The sequence below is a fragment of the Nelumbo lutea genome, chromosome 4, assembly GCF_056320005.1.
Source record: "Nelumbo lutea isolate HS-2025 chromosome 4, American lotus-T2T, whole genome shotgun sequence".
In the NCBI taxonomy this organism is placed as follows: Eukaryota; Viridiplantae; Streptophyta; class Magnoliopsida; order Proteales; family Nelumbonaceae; genus Nelumbo; species Nelumbo lutea.
This window is the reverse complement of record NC_142687.1, coordinates 91,731,167-91,748,381: the sequence shown is the minus strand read 5'-3', so window position 1 is coordinate 91,748,381 and position 17,215 is coordinate 91,731,167.

Below are 17,215 nucleotides of genomic sequence, written 5' to 3'. Positions count from 1 at the left end.
TTCCCATTCCTCGTGGAATGGCATTCCCCCATTTGAGGGAATGGCCATACCCCCTCCCTTGGGAAAGAAATCCCATTCCAACTAATTCTAATTCCCACTTTGATTCATGTTTGAACCAAATAGACTATGGCAATAGACCATTCAGATTCTTATTTTAAAGGATTTCAATTTCAATTTCAACCACAAACCTTATCACACACAACATAAAACCTATACATTGAGATAACAATTCTTTTGCCTTTTACCAAATATCCCATTGATCAGTTCATTTTTTTATACATGTCAAATGCAAATATATTAACAGTTTAACCAATTTACACATGTTAATGTGTAATATCTGTATTGATTGTATTATTTATTGTTTTAAGTTTATTTTGATGCAAAATAGTTTGTTTTGATCTTAACTCATTTTTTATATTTTAGGATATTATCTAAAAACTCGCCATGACTTTTTTGCGTTTCTCTTAAACTCATCATAACTTTTCAAAACCTCTAGAGAGCCCCCTACGAGTTGTCTAGCATAAAAAGACAAACAGTGTTTTTAGATTCCACATTACACCCCTCCAAATAATGTTTTTGAGAACCATTTGATTGATTCAAATGATTTTCAAAAACTTACTCAACATTTCATTATATACACCATATGCATTGTATTTGTCAGGTCATTTCTTCAATTACATCAAAATGTATATGACCCATAACTAGTAGCCCTATTCCTAATAGATTGATCCCAATTGCGGAATTTTCACATCACAATTTTGTATTTGTTCTAGCATATAAATAAATTTCGAATATGGTCCAAGTAATAAATGCCCAAGTTTCCTTCAGGTCCCAATTCCAATACAACCCCCATGCCTTGTTAGCTAATACCGCTCTCGAAAGAATATTTATGGTTAAAAAGATAAACCCTAGACTAATGACTCAAATGATCCAATTGCTGAATCAATTGATGCCTGTGATAATTTCTAAAAGTAAAAGAAGTTTTTCATAAAACATTTATTTTTTCATTCACATATTGGATCTCACAAAAGTAAAATGACCCAATTAATAAATGATTGATTGTACTAAAATTTTCTATCCTTTTCAAAATGTAATGATTAAAATATCTATTGACAATAAAGATTCACATAAAAGAGATACATAACTCAATACTAGTATACTTACAAGCATCATTCACCATTGGCATTGAAGAACGGGCACTAATATTGTGGATTCATGCATTTTAGTTAAAATACCCGAAGTGGCAAAGCCTTGGGTAAAAATAGCACTTTGTGTGATTATTTCTCTTAAATGATTTTGGTTTCCTATTTTAGGAACCATATGACTAATGGAGAAACTCCATAAAAGGAACATTAATGATTCATATAAATCACTTAACAGAAAAATGCCCTAAATGAATCCAATGAGTAACTATGAATCATGTTATACAGAAAAAAGAAAAGTAGCTATCATGCCTTTTTTTTTACAAATCATATAGTCCTCATCGATTGATAAGGTCATCAAATGAATCATAATTACAATTGAAATGATCGAAAATGAAATGTGAGTTAATATATGCTCTAAAGCCAAAAATATCATAAAAAATGTCCTTTAGGCTTTGTTTGGTTGCGATGCAAATACAAATATGTACATTGCATATTTACCATCTTATCAGTTCATGAATGCAAAGTTGATCATTTTTGTACTCTTCTTGTTTGTCTGGGGTTGAGATAAATGTGGACATAAATTTGTTGGCATTTGGTTGACATCAATGCAATGTATGAGAGTAAACATAAATGCTCCAACTACCTACTCTCCACTGCATTGAACTTTTGATCAAATGTGTCAACAAAAATGGTTGTCTCTACTATTTGCATCAAAATGGACTGTCAAACAATTGTATAGACTCAACCGTGCATGCATTTGATCCACCTAGGGCATTTGAACCCAGTTGACCAGACATTTGAATTAAGAATGGCAAGCTCTGTCTATTGAATAAGTAGAGCATGACAAGTTACCTAGTGATGAAACAAATTGACCCTTAAATGCTTTTGAGAATGGCAAGCTCGGTCTATTGTGAACTTGTGATACTTTGGTAGTTCAGACATTAAATGCTTTTGAATTAGAATCAAACCAATTCATTGGGATAATTGGATTTTAGACAATTTGGAAATTGTTTGTTAAAAACATAAATATCAAGTGGATGTAAATAATTTTGATATATATATATATATATTATATATATATATATATAAGCTTTTTTATTAAAAAGAAAATTATCATTTATATTATTTAAGAACCACCCTTTTAAAATACATAATATAATAGTAATTACAAAAAATTCATGAGAACTGAATTTTGGTTCAAAGCCTTTTGTCATTCTTAATTCTCTATTCAACATTTATAAAAGCAAAACATTTGTTTTGTACGAATCCATATTGGGCATCTATGGGCCCAAGAGTGACTAATTAATCACTTGCAAATTGGATACAATCATCAAACCATATGGGTTACCATCCTTGACTCAAACTCCTGAGTGTTGGACATGCACAAATTAAAAGAATACCCCCACAAAGGTCCCTACTTTGGATTAGTAGTTACCTAAACATTTGCCATTCAAGATTATAATCTAATAAAAAATCACTACATCAACACTACCAAACAAGTAAATAAGAGCTTTAAACTTTCACACCCATTAACACCATTGAGTAAAGTCTAATCAATAACAACTCAAAATTTAGTTTTCTAGTAGACCAACTTCAATGTCCAATTTCAAACCAATTCTTAGTAGTCTATACTTATATAGTTGTGTTTCAGAATTGGTGATTTGTAGGCTGACCAAGGGATCCAAGTATCAAAACCATAATCAATTGTAACCCTCACTGTTGGTAATAACTGACATGATTAAACTGGCTAGTAAAGGGATCCTAGTATCAAAACCCAAATCAGTCCAGGTGTACTCTCACCACCAACTATTTCATATGGGATCCAACATTCAACATAAACCCATTTAGTTTAGTGAACCAACAAAAATTTTCAATCTATCTTGTTCCATAACCTTGTTGATTCCATGACTGTATTCAAATATTTTTCATCTATGTAAAGAAGTTAGCATAAAAAGAGCTATTGTTTTCTTAATATCAACTACTATACATTACTCATCACCAATGAGTGAATCATCACTAATGAGCTATAGTTTTCTTGGCCTATTGAAAGGTGAGTTTTCTAGCAAGTGCATATGGCACGACTTATATATAAACTCATTCCAGTAGCTAAGGGTGTCAATGCACAAGTTTTGGATTGGACCTCATCAAGTCCAATTTCAATTTGGAGGGATTGGATGGACCAACAAGACATATTGGATTGGACCAATCCGGTCCAAAATATTTATTAGATTGGATTGGACAAAAATGGTCCAAAATATTCATTGGATTGGATTGGACCTGGTCCATTTGTAATGGATTCACACTGGACTGGATTGGATTGGACCAAATCAGTCCAATTGATACCTGTATCAATAGTAGGGGTAAAAAGTGCATGGCATGACTTATATACTATAGTTTTCTACCAAGTGCAGAGTAAGAAAAACAATAGTTAGACAAATGCTATAGATCTCTCACTCTCTTTCTCTCTCTCTCTCTCTTTGTATATATAATATCATTTTCACATAAAGTTGCAATCAATCTATTACCTTCCAATATGTAGTAGGTTCATTAAACATCCCCCATGCCACAATCCTAGTCAAGAATCCAATGATGTCTCCTATCAAATATGATTGTTTATGTGAATGGCCTTGCCACCAATTTTTTAAAGGAAAATGTTGTATCCAACTTTACTTCACAATACTTATAGTATACCTTGTCAACTTTTCTCGATTGTTATATGAACAATATGAAATCCCCATTAACTCAACAACTTGCTTTTGACACTTGAGCTATAAAAATACACACTTGGCTTTCTCCCCTTGAACATAACATATGATTTTTTTCATCTTACAAAACTCATCACAAGGACACATTGATATGAATATAAGGCAACAACAATATAATTAACTTTAGATATTTCAAGTAAAACACACACACACACACACACACAGACACACACATGAAAAAAAGTACCATTATTGCAGTGACTTCTAAAGAGTTATAATACCTATTATAGTTGCCACCAACTAGTTAGAGATAGTTTCACAGCCAATATGTTTTATTAACCAAGCACATGATGATGTACTACAAAAAAATAGATGGTGGCTAATCATCAAATGTATCAACCTCATTTGTTTATAACAAAAAAGGGTAGAATATGATAAAATTCAACCTAGAAAAAAAGAATTGTAAAGTTCCATTGTCTAAACTTCCTAACAAGCCAAGATGTCCAATTGCACACCAGAACTAGTCATCTTAGATATGATGGATATGACCATATAAGCCCTAAATGGATTCTCCCTAGCAAGGAAAATATTTTCTTCCTTCTCATGTTCACCTAGGTACTCAAAGACAGTGTTTCGAACTTAAATGTCAAATCCTTCAAAGTCCATAACTTCCCTCTATAAATGCTTTAAGAAATCCATTTTAATCTCCATAGTGAATGCAAATGCAATCTTTTACATTGTGATATTCATTATGTCAATTGCATCAATAAAGTCCTAGTTGGGCTTTGATTTTGATCCATGCACTCTTTTCTTTGAACTTGATGAAGCTACCCTACAATTGTTGGAGACTAATTAAGTACCATCTTCACATACGAATTCATTAACAGTTAGTGGGGTTGTTGCATCATCATTGATCTCTGGGTCATACACCTCAGCACCATTAACATCAACATCACACTCAGTCATGGACTCAAATTTGGCTATAGCCTTGTCACCTATAGAATGATTATTTCCCATAATTGTTTGTATCTCCTAAAACATCTCCATCACCTTGCATTTTACACACACTACATTTGAATTGGCCTGCATTATAGGTGACATCATGACCAACTGCTACATTTTCTAAGTATTAGTTTAAAAAAACTACCAAATAAGCCAAATTTACCTTAATGTAATCATCCAAAACAACTAGGTTAACTATGATTTGATTCTTGGATTCATTCCAACCAAAGCCACTAGTCCTAAATAGCTTATTGGTTTCCATGTATTTGGGCATTAATGTTCTCATTCTACTCTTAATGTGGGGTGTTTTCATGTTAGTATTGAAATGAGCAATCATCTCATTGCACACTAATGTGTATATAGATATCTAAAACCCCTTATCAACTTTGTTGCCCAGTGCTACTTGATTAGCAAGTAGCTTAATCAGTGTCTTGTCCATGGCATCATTCCATCTTACTTGTTGATTTCGATCACCCTTGTTTGATACAATTTGAGAGACAGCCAACACATCCTTACCCGTATGGGCATCTTTCTTGTTCCCAATAGATGCTCTATATCTCTACTAGAGACCATCTCTACCAAGGATTCCATTTCATGCAATAAATAAGCAACATATAGACATGTACATACACCGTCACAAAGAAATGTTAAAAACACCTATAGTAGTCCACAACATGTATAGTTTAGAAATAAAGCTATCAAAGTAAAAAATTGTGTTGTTGTAACCAAAGTTTATACCAAGTCATGAATATCTAAAAAAAAACAAATAACTTGGAGGTTTTAAACATAAGAACTGCAATTAATAAAACTTGGTTCTAAATGATGAAAAGTAATTCAAATAAAACAACAACTCCTAATCATCTTCGCAATCTCCTCCAGTCCCGAAACATATCTAACCCAATTTAGTCCCTAAATGATGACCACCTTGCCAGTTCATTTCTTTGCAGCTTTAGTGCAAGAGAATTTGCATTGGCGTCTTCATCCACAAATTCATCTCCAACAAATGTATTCTACTTGTTTACCTCACATGTCCCTTCTTGGATGTATCGGTCATGTGGATCAATTCCTACGATATGTTTGTTAAGCACGCAACAAGCTATAATAATCTTGACATGCATGTCAAAGTTAAAAATTTGTGTTGCATCAAGGATTTCCCAACGCTTATTCAAAACATTGAAAGCACGCTCTACTGCATTCCTTAGTGATGGATGTCTATGGTTGAAAATCTCCCTAGGGGATTCCGGTAACTGCCCTCATATCTCATTGAGGTTGTATCTATGCCTTGGTAAGGTGTTAGGAAGCCTGGCATGTTTCTGTATCCGACATTTACTAAGTAGTACTTTCCTATATTGTGTATAGTAACCATTGGCAATAAGCAATTAGTCAAGACAATGGAGTCGACTATTCAAGTATTAGAAAGGATGAAGTAGCAATGTAAATTACCTTCTGAGACATGGAATTTGCATTCCCTTCGTAGGGAATTATAGTGGATCAAGGCATCAGTTGTTGAAACCTCCCACCTAAAGTGAATTTTAAATCAAATGTCACTGTAGCCATTACATTTTGTGTTGCTTTCCCCTTCCTACCACAAAACTTGCCTTGCTCTTCAACAAGCACTTTGCATGGGATATGGGTCCCATCAATTGTACCTACATAATCCTACATTTAACTAAAGTTTGTCAATTTCATGATTTAGGGGGGTTTAGAAAATTGTAAAAGACTATGTTTAAATCATTGTTACTTACCTTAAAGTATGGCATAAGCTAAGAGTCATTCCTAATCTCCAGGGGTACTTGTTCTCCAGTTGGTTGTATAACCAATAAAAGGTACAATCCGAGTACAATATTTAGGACTTTGTGAAAATACCAGCTCACAGTCTCTTATGAATGCCCAAAGGTAACATATATGACATTATTCCTTTCATTATGCCCTATAGTGTGCAAAACATTGCAACTTGCTCTTCAACTGACATATTAGTGGTTATCCAAAGTCCACTATATTTCACAAGCAAATGACACAAAGAATCAAAACATGGCTTTCTCATCCTAATTTGAGATAAACAAGATGCCTCACTACTAAATATATTGTTAAGTAACACTCATTTCCTTAGGATTTTGACCTCTTGCACCCTTCGACTCATAGATTCAGTATACTATTTAACGATGACAAGCACTGCAAATATAAGACAATATAAAAACAAATTGGGTGTCTAATGTGTTGCTTCCTTTTATCCTAGTTTGAACAAGAACTTTGTGCTATGGAAATAATGTCGCAAATATAAATGAATTGGAATTTATTATGGGATTTGGAAATAACATCAAAGTGAGCCTGGATTAAGTCTAATGACCCAAGTTCATCATTCTTTTAGGGATTTAATGTGTAAGAATATCCAGAGAACTTCTAGTAGGGATTTCATGAGTAACCCAACAACTTGTAAGCTAACCATACTAATACAAAGAGGTGGTGGATTGGTAGAAATGGTCATGCTAGCAACTTAAGTAAAAGAGTTTTTAGTTTATAGTTTCTACCTTCTAAGTGCTTCCATTTCCATAAAAGGGTCAAGCCAAATACTTGAGTAAAAGAGTCATTCTAACTCGAGACACCTTCTTTTCTTTTTTAGGTAAGACTTAGATAGCTATGTTAGTCTTACATCATTGTTGTAAATCTCTTGTAAAGCTTCTTTTTTACTTTTGCCCATGCTAGTTTTAATCTTTTTTATTCAAATATTTGGAATAAGAAAATTGGAGGAAGACATCAGATGCATGTCATAACCGATCCAAGTATATCTGAACCAACAAATTAGTTTTCCAAACTAAAAGAAACCATTCTCCAATCTGTTATCCATAGCCTAAAAGAAGCTCCTAGTTTAAACCATTCAAATGAGATAGAGCCATAAACTAAAGGAAACTATTTTCCAAACTGTTATCTTATCCACATTAGGAACTACCAACCATTATTCAAAATAAATTATTACTAGAACAACCATTATTTAAGCTACACCTGACTATAAATTAGAGGAGGTTTACACACAAATTAGAATGGAAGTTCAATGAATGGGTCTTAACCCCACATGACAAGGTTGCACCCAAAACAATAAAAAAGCACAAAAAAAAACCTATTATTAATAGATGAAAACATCAAATAGGAGATAATCATTGACTAATTAGACTGTTGAAATTCTCACTACAATCTCGCTATCATGAATGTCATCCAATCCACAACATAACAATAAGAAGAATGAAAAATAAACACAAGTAATGATGAACTGTGCACATACTCGTTTGTTGGAGACAAATTGGATAGATGTGGAAACTTGTCTAGATCTGAGAATGAAGTAACAAAACAAGGAAAAAACAATATTACAATTGAAGCTTTCTTGTGCATTATATCTGGAGCCCAGATCTATGCATGTGTATGGATGAACACAAATCTATTAGATAGAAAAAATTGAGAAAATAGTAGAACTATAGAAGCTCAAGAATTTGTAACCTTAATCTATTATTACCTTAGGTCAGGTCTACAAGGGAAGACACAGCATGAAGACACAAAGTCAAAAAACAAGAGGAGATGAACAAAGGAATATGCTACTTGATTGGCGACAGGCGATGACCATGCCATGGCTAGAGATAGGGTGAGAAGTTACCATTGGGGGGGGGGGGATGCAAGTGGCTCTCCCTCTTCGGTCACAGGAACAACACAAACGCATAGCCTATTTACAACGTTAGCTAGGAGAGCACAAGTTTGTATCCAAAAAAGGGGTACAGTGATGCACTCTCGAAATGACACAAAGCTGTCAGAAAAAAACAAAATTTCCCTTTTAATCAATACAATTATGTATGTCAAACAAATGCTCGCAAACACGAATCAGGGTGCATAAATACCCCAGTTTGGCGCTTGCATTGCAAACAAACAGAGCCTTAAGTGCGGAATGGAAATTATAAATTGAATTCATTATAGGATTTATTGTACATCTTTTAGAAGATGCCGCCACTCAGACTCGAACCGAGATGATATAGCATTGCTTCTTAAGAGTAGCGTGTCTACTAATTTCTCTATGGTGGCTTGCTAGAAATCATAATAGCTCCTTCATATTCAATATTTTGTACTCTTTCATAACCTAACATAAATATTGGAAGAATACTTTTGATGTGAAAACAAAAAATTTTGTGACGCTAAAATGAACACCCGATAGATAAGAACAAATAAAAAACAATCTGTCTCATACTACTCTCTCGACATATAATCTCATGCTATGAAAAAGAAGAAAATTTGCTTATATTGAATTCAAAGTGCCATGCTATTATTACATTATTTTTTCTTTCATTTTTTTTATATACCATACGACGAAGGCATAGTTTCCTTTTTTTTTTCTTTCAAATAAAAATGCATTAGTGTCAAACATGAGGGAATTCTAGATGTTTGGAAATTTCTAATCCGATTAGGATAAATTGAAGCGACTAATCCCATGCATATTATATGTAATTTGGCTGCACAAATTGCATAGTATCATAAATAACAATTTTGGGTATTACCCATCCACAGGGAGAGTTTATAAATAAATACAAATCTTTGGTATCACCCTATATAATGAGATATACCATGAAACCAATAAGTTGATTCGAGATCTCACTATCAACCTCTTGGCCTAAAAAAAATAATATTTCTCGATGAAGTTGGTTGATTAAGACAAAATTGTGTTCTTTAGGAACTGTACATGCACCTTTGGATGCATATGGCTCAAAAAATGACGAAAAAAAAACAATGTGTCAATTCTAACCCTCTTTCTTTTTTCATAGTAGGCCTTTTCTAATTCCTAATGAAGGGACTTCTCTTATATTTTTTCAAGAAATACGAGTTTTGCTTCGCTTCCCTATAAAAAATAAAAAAGAACTCACTAAACTTATCGAACTAACCTCTCATTGGTGTATTGTTTCATCAAGATCGAATCCAAATCATGATGTAATTTTCTTGTTCCCAAATGGGCCTCTTCAATTCATTTAGGTTTATGCTCTACTCCATTTTTCGTACCAAAAAATCAACTCATATCAATACATCGAATTTGCTGAATAAATAGTTGTAATAAAATAAATATATAAAATTGATATTATTAATAAAAATAGTAGTAATCATATAAACAAAGAATAGAAATAGAATATTCACTAATTCAAATTAGCATATATGACACGCATGACCATTTTTGCTAAAACATAAGAAATCAAAGTATCTTGGCGAGATGCCTCTCTCTCTCTCTCTCTCTCTCTCCTCCTCCTCCCTCTTTTCCCCTTTTCTCCCCCTTCCTTGACATAGAGGACTCGTTTGAAACCCAAGGTAGAGAAGAAGGTCTCTAGTAAATCAAACACTCCGTTGGGTCAACTAATCTGTTTAAGAATACAAAGAAGTTGAGGCAATTTGATGCATTGTTCTTAAGCCAATTTATTACACAAGTTAGGGTGAGTGATTTCAATCCTCAAAATATGAAATGAGACCCATTGACCCCTTGACTAGGTTCAGACAAGATGCCCTTGTCCATGGCCACTAATTTGTTGGTTGCAACAAGGTCCTAGCCTCGATGTCCTTTGTGCATAAAGCACATGGCCTATGCTCTCTTTATCTGGACTGCACATTTGAACCTATGTATTCTATAACTTCCAAAGGTTTTCCTTGAAACCCACTAAGGACCCTTTCCGAGAGATTGAGAGCCCTTGTGCTTGACTTATATTGAATATTCTTTTACCAATCCATGTATATATGAATTGTTTCATAGTTCCCACCAATTTGTGCTCAATTGAAGCCATTTGACTAAAGCAATTTAAAGTCATTAAAAGTGACTAAATGCTATTAAAATAATCTCATATTCAATAACCTTTGCTAGATTTGGTTACCATCCTTTAGAGGTAATTTGGTTCCAAGCCTTCTATACAATAATGATTATTGGCTTACTACAAGTCTACAATCTAAAAAGTACTTTTTTGCACTTGTCTTCATTACCTCTACATGCCTTATTGATTAACATCCATTGATCATACATTAGCCGGAATTTGTCTACTCCAAGAGCCTCACCAACCTACAATAATGAATAAAAAATATACAATTGTTGTAAACGAACATTACCAAATAAAGTCATCCTCTATTTCAATGCTACTTCAACTTATAACCAAAACAATAGCATTTATCTCCATCAAAGCTCCATAATGTGGACTTCACTGGTAAGCCCTCCTACAACAGTCACCAAGTGATTAAAAGATGAATCTTGTAATATGTATTGCACTGCTACAACTTCTTCCAATTGAGATGAATCTTGTGAGCACTTCGAACTATAAACCATTCATGACAATCATGATTTTACACCCATTCACTTTCTTCTTCCTCTGTCGTTTCATATCAAGTTTATGCCATCAACAAAATCGCCAAAAGTTAATTCATTCACCGTTTAGTGGTATTTTGATCACATATATTGCTTAATTGCCTATGTGGACAACTTCTGTCAATGATCACTAACTATGATCTGATGGAAGGTGAGTATTGGAAAATAAAAACTATCTGACATGGGGTTTTGGGGAAGTTTTGAAAAGTTGTGGTGAGTTTAATAGAAATGTTAAAAAGTCGATGGTGAAATTTAGAAAAATTCCCTTATAGTTTTAACATCTTTATTTGAACCAGATGAATTATCCAATGGTTTAAGAAAAATAACATGTCTGCTACTACTGCCGCCATGGTTTCAGCATTCCTTAGCAATCCCCCATGAAACATTGATAAGTTAGAAATGAAACTACATATAAAATATCAAGTGAACTGCTTTTTCTTTTTCATTTTCATGACCACGGTAATTGGCAGACAAACCCATATTGCCATTTGGGTGACAAGTTAAGTAGGTTGATAATTTGGACTGTTGTCAGGTTGAAAATTATTAATTTTAACTTTGAAGGTTTTTTAGGAATACATTGGCCATTATTAATGTAGTCAAGCATTAAAAGGATTAAATGGTCAAATCAATAGGTTCATCAAAGGAATGCATCATATATCATATTAGACAGATCCCTGCAAGCAAAAACTTTGTACATACTCTAAAAGTACGTACATCTAATGACACATTGTTTGGAGCATCTCCCCATGAATTTAATATAAATGTATGGGAGACATTTTCAATGTATGACACTATGATTAGATATTTTATGCACAAAGTTATTATTTTTAACAGATCAAGACACATATGTACACCCTACACCAAAATAATGTTAGAGTCACTACGACAATGCTCTGCATGTGTTGCCAAAAGTAAGAATAATTGGGAAACATCACATCTTTTGTAAATCATCCATGCAAAGCCCTCAATTAAACAAGAGGGTTTCTCCTTTTGACCATTTGGTTGGTTAGCCTCCTATAGACTTGTTTATGGATTAGGTAGCCCGACGGTCTAGCTTGACTCGAGCCATTATAAGTTGAGCTTGGACATGAATTTAGGCTTGTGGGCTTAGGCTTGGGCTCAAAACACCAGACCCAAGTTTTTTTGGGATGGGCTTGAGCTTTCTAAAAAAATCTTGGCCTAACTTGATAATGTATTATATAATAAAATACATACATACATACATACATACATATATTTTTGGGTTTTGAGGTCTTTTAATGTACATAAAACAGTTTTTTATTGAAAAAATGAAAAAAAAATATAGTCGGGCTTCAGGCTTTATATGAGGGCTGGTCTCGAGCTTGGACTCAAGACCTAGGCTTGATGGTTGAGTTGGGCTCAAGCTCTGAACTGAATGCATTTTGTTAATACAGAGACAATCCTAGTGTGGCCCATGAACAAGTCTAGCCTCCTATTAAAAAAAAAAGCAAATCATTTGACGATGATATTGAAAAGAATGTAACCAATCAACAAGTATGATGAAAGTGGTAACCAATCATGTGGTTATTTATCAAATTCAAGGGGGCTCATATCGTACACCCTATACTAAAAGCCCTTCTAGTATCATGTATTTCCAGCAACATAGGTTTTTCCTAAATAATAAGGTATATATGAGCAAAGCCATGGAAAACAAAGCTTTTCCTTCAAGTAGGTGGCTAGCCTCCTATTCCAAAATTAGGTAAATAAAAATTTAATTAAGATAAAAAAGTTACATTATAATATCATCAACTGATAACAAATCAAGTTTAAGTTGCATGCAAGAAAAGACCTCATTGTAAACATGCTAGCATACCTCCTTGCATGAAACAACCATGCTGGCTTAGAGGCTTCTTCCATTTGAGTGATGAGCAACTCTGACCATATTAGGCTTGAAGATTAGTGGGGTCACACAACCTTGAGATTTTGTTGAGTGCTTTTGTGCGAAAAAAAAAGTTCAAAGGCTTTCAATACCAAGGTTTTAAAAGGCAAAAGATGTACTTGAGGCGTACTAGCCCAAAAAAGTGAGGTGTAAGCCACAAGGTATTGCGAGGTGTAACCCTCAAGTAATAGACAACATGACCAGTTAGAATGATAAAAGTTACCAGTATCCACAAGATAGAAGTTTATAAGCAATAAGTATTAAATAAAATAATAACTAATCTGCCAACAATTATAGGCATTTTACTTTTCATGTTTCAAAATGCAAAGTTCCAACTTGGTTTATTTGATCTTTGCAAAAAAAAAAAAAAAAACAATAAAAAAATAAATCCAGTAAGAAAATAAACGAGAAAAATATCAAACTTGGTTTGTTAGATTTAAAATGATATAAAAAAACTCACTTGATTTGTTCAAGAGAAGCTAAGAACTTGATTGACCCTTTTTTGCATTGAACTTCCTAAACATTAAGAGAAACTAATAGAACTTGATTTTCCATAATGGTTTTTCATTTTTACTCTTTTTTTTTGGTCCATAAATATTGAAGTATCTTCCATATAGTTTGAACTATAAAAATGTATTTTTTTGGCATAAAATCACTAAGTAATCATTGATACACTTGAGGCTTATACCTTTTTATGCCTTAAGTAGCACCTTACGCCTTAAGGCTTACACCTCATTTTGATAAAGGCTTAACCCTTAGCCAAAATCTATACGTCTCACCTCATGGTGTATGCCTCACTTCTCAAGGCTTAAGCCTTTTAAAACAATGTTCAATACCTTATATTGATTTGGGTCTAATCCTTGTCATGTAATTATTTTTATCCACTAAAAGACAAATAAATAAGCCATTCATTTCAATCAATTTAGTTATTACCAAATGGCCTCTCAAAGAATGAATGAGATGGATCTTTCTTCATGTAAATAAAATACATGTAGGAGCTTTGGCTTGAAAGAAAGTACAAGGCTTCAAGGATTGCAACTTGGGAGGGCTCATGTTGGGCATTTGCTAAAATTTCAATGAGGGCATAGCGTCCATTGGAACATCCTCAACCATAATCATCACCATCATTGTTGCTGTTGTTTTTATTGATGTGATAGTTGTTTTTGTTTTTAAAACAAAATCAACATGTTATTGAAGACCCCCTTAATTTGTAATACTATTTATTGAGGCCAGACCTTAATCATGGCATACAAATACCTAATATTGCAACTTGGAAAGGCGTTTTTAGGACTAGGGCCAACTAAGCCCAACCTTAAGTTTTGTGCCCTTAACCTTGTTAGACAACGTATGCTTTTAGCTCAAATCAGATTGACATATATAAACATTTATAAATGAATAATATAAGTACATCATTGTTTTATGTTCAAATTGGTTTGTTTCTATGAATTATTCCTTAAATTTGACACTTAGGAGGCTTGTGTTAATTTAGAATGTTCTCAACCATTGGATAAATTTTGTGAATTTATTCTAATAAGGCTAACACTAATGTGTTGTCGAAATAGTGGAGTAGCTTGTTTTAATTGGTAGGTTAGGCCTTAAGAGTAGTTAGTGGGTGTTTGGAAGAAACAATGAACTTGGACTAATTTTTAGTTATGCTCTGGACCTTAGAGACAAATGGGCAAAATTAGAAAGTTAAACTTAACCCCAAACTTGAATATGATATTACATTAGGTCTTGGACTGAACTACTTTTGATATACCAACTAGCGAGATCCATTAAGGTTCAAATAGTTGTGCATGCTGGAACAGTTTGAAAATCACTTGAGTGAATGATCATAGTGATAGAATCAACTCCTTTGTAAGACAAAGTGAATATTAGGGGCCACTACTCTCTTTGATAGAAACTTAAACTGTTGGTAGTGGATTTCGATTGTAGTTGAAATCTACTTACAAAATGTATTTATATGTTATATTAATATTTTATGAAAAATATTTGCAAAAAGGTTTTAATCTCGGGTTTCATCTAAGTAGAGAGTGTGCCATTGCATTTTGTAGTCAGGGGAGAAGTCCTTCCTTGTGAGCAATTTTTGATGATTATGGGCCAAGAGGATAAGGACAATAAACCATTACAAGGCTAATTACCTAATGAGCTTCATCTTGCATGTCTTTTATCCTTGGGTAAGGGTGGACATGAATTGAGCTTTTCACAAGATATTTGAGTTTGACTCATGAAAAGCTCAATTTGGCTCAGTTTAAACCAAGCTTTGAGTTGAACTCGAGCCCAATGAATAGCCTCACTTGCTAATCAAGTTGAGCTCAAGCCTGATAAAGCTTGGCTAGCTTGTGAGGTTCGCAAGCCTAATTGAGCTTTTACATACATACATACATACATATATTATAATATAAAAATAATAAATAGAAAAAGATTAGATATATATAATATTTCTATTTTGTATATGTATAATAATAACTAGTTTTTATAATTATTAATTTTATGAGTAAAACAAAAATAAATTTTTTTATATGTGTAATTATTAATTTTATAAGAAGTTTGCCTCATAGTTGAGTTCGAGCTGAGCCAAGCTCGAACTTACAAGCTTTTAAGCTGAGTTGAATTCGAGCTTAAGTCTCTACCTTGAATCAAGCTTGAGCCTCATAGTTTTCAGGCGAGCCGAGCTTGAGTAGCTAGATATTTGGCTCGACTCAGCTCAAATCCACCCCTATCCTTTGGTAAGGGCGAGCATTCGGTTTATTCGATTAAAAATCGAGCTGAATAAACCAGATTTTTAAAAACCGAACTTATAAAATGTAAAACCAAACCAAAACCGAATTATTAAGAAACCAAAAAAAATTGAAACCAAATTTTTTGGTTCAATTTTCGACTATTTTGGTTAAAACCGAATTTATTAATATTATACTAATACATATTATATTACATATATTAATGTATTTATGAATATTATAATATATGTATATGTTAATTTATATTATATATAATATATATTATATACATATTATAATATATTATGTTTTACATATTAATAATATATATTATATTATGTATATAATAAATTTTAGTTTTTTGGGTTAACCGAATTTCTAATCCAAAAAACTAGAACCGAAACCATTTTTTAAACCAAAAAAACCGAACCAAACAAGCTGAAACCGAAAGTTCCAATTCGGTTTTAACCAAACAATGCTCACCCCTATCCTTTGGTCTTCAAAGGATGGTTGAATCCAATGATCATTTATGTTTAAATGTTCGGCCCAAATTGAGCCCAAACTAATTGGGTCAAGGGTTTCACTATCCTTAGGTAGTGAATTCGGCCTGCTCCTTTCTAGGGGTGGGGCCGAACCCTTGTGGACTTTATATGAGACCTTTCTGGGTCCCTCGCCATACGATATTCAGGCCTAAAGTGGCTATGAAATGCCTTAGGCCGTGAATCATTAAAGGAAATAGGCCTTATATATATATATATATGCAGAAAATCCCCATTCTAATTTTCTGTATTTTTCATTTTCTTATTTTTTTATTTCATGTATTTATTAAAACAACCAATTAAATAAGCTTGAATTAAAGAGTGGGTAGAGACGTTTGCACTTCCAAAGCGTCTCCCGCGCACATCCACTGTAAAAAAAAAAAAAAAAAAAAAAGCCTCTCCTTACATACGTGCTAAACCTTTGGAATCAAAATTTTAAACTTCCGTACTGAAACTTTTAGATTACTGCTCATCAGGTTTGTTTCATTTTTTTTCTCTAAAACTCTGAGTTATATCAACCATTCTCATCCGTCCACCACTATTTTCCAGGTTTGATTTTACTTGCCCTGGTGTCATTAAGCAGTGTAAGATCCTTCTTTGCGTTTAAAACATATTGGTGATGTTTGTATATGATTGGAAACATAAAATGATTAAAAAGTGACACATTACCATGGAAAAAAATGCGCGTGTCACTTGTAATAGCTTTAATTTTCACATTTATCTCCTTTGTTTATAGTTTTTTCTCTGAAAATATTGGAAAAACATAAAAGAAAAATGATTAACTACTAAGTAAAAAGTATATTAAAAAGAAAAAAAGTGAAAAAAGAAGCATTTGGGTTG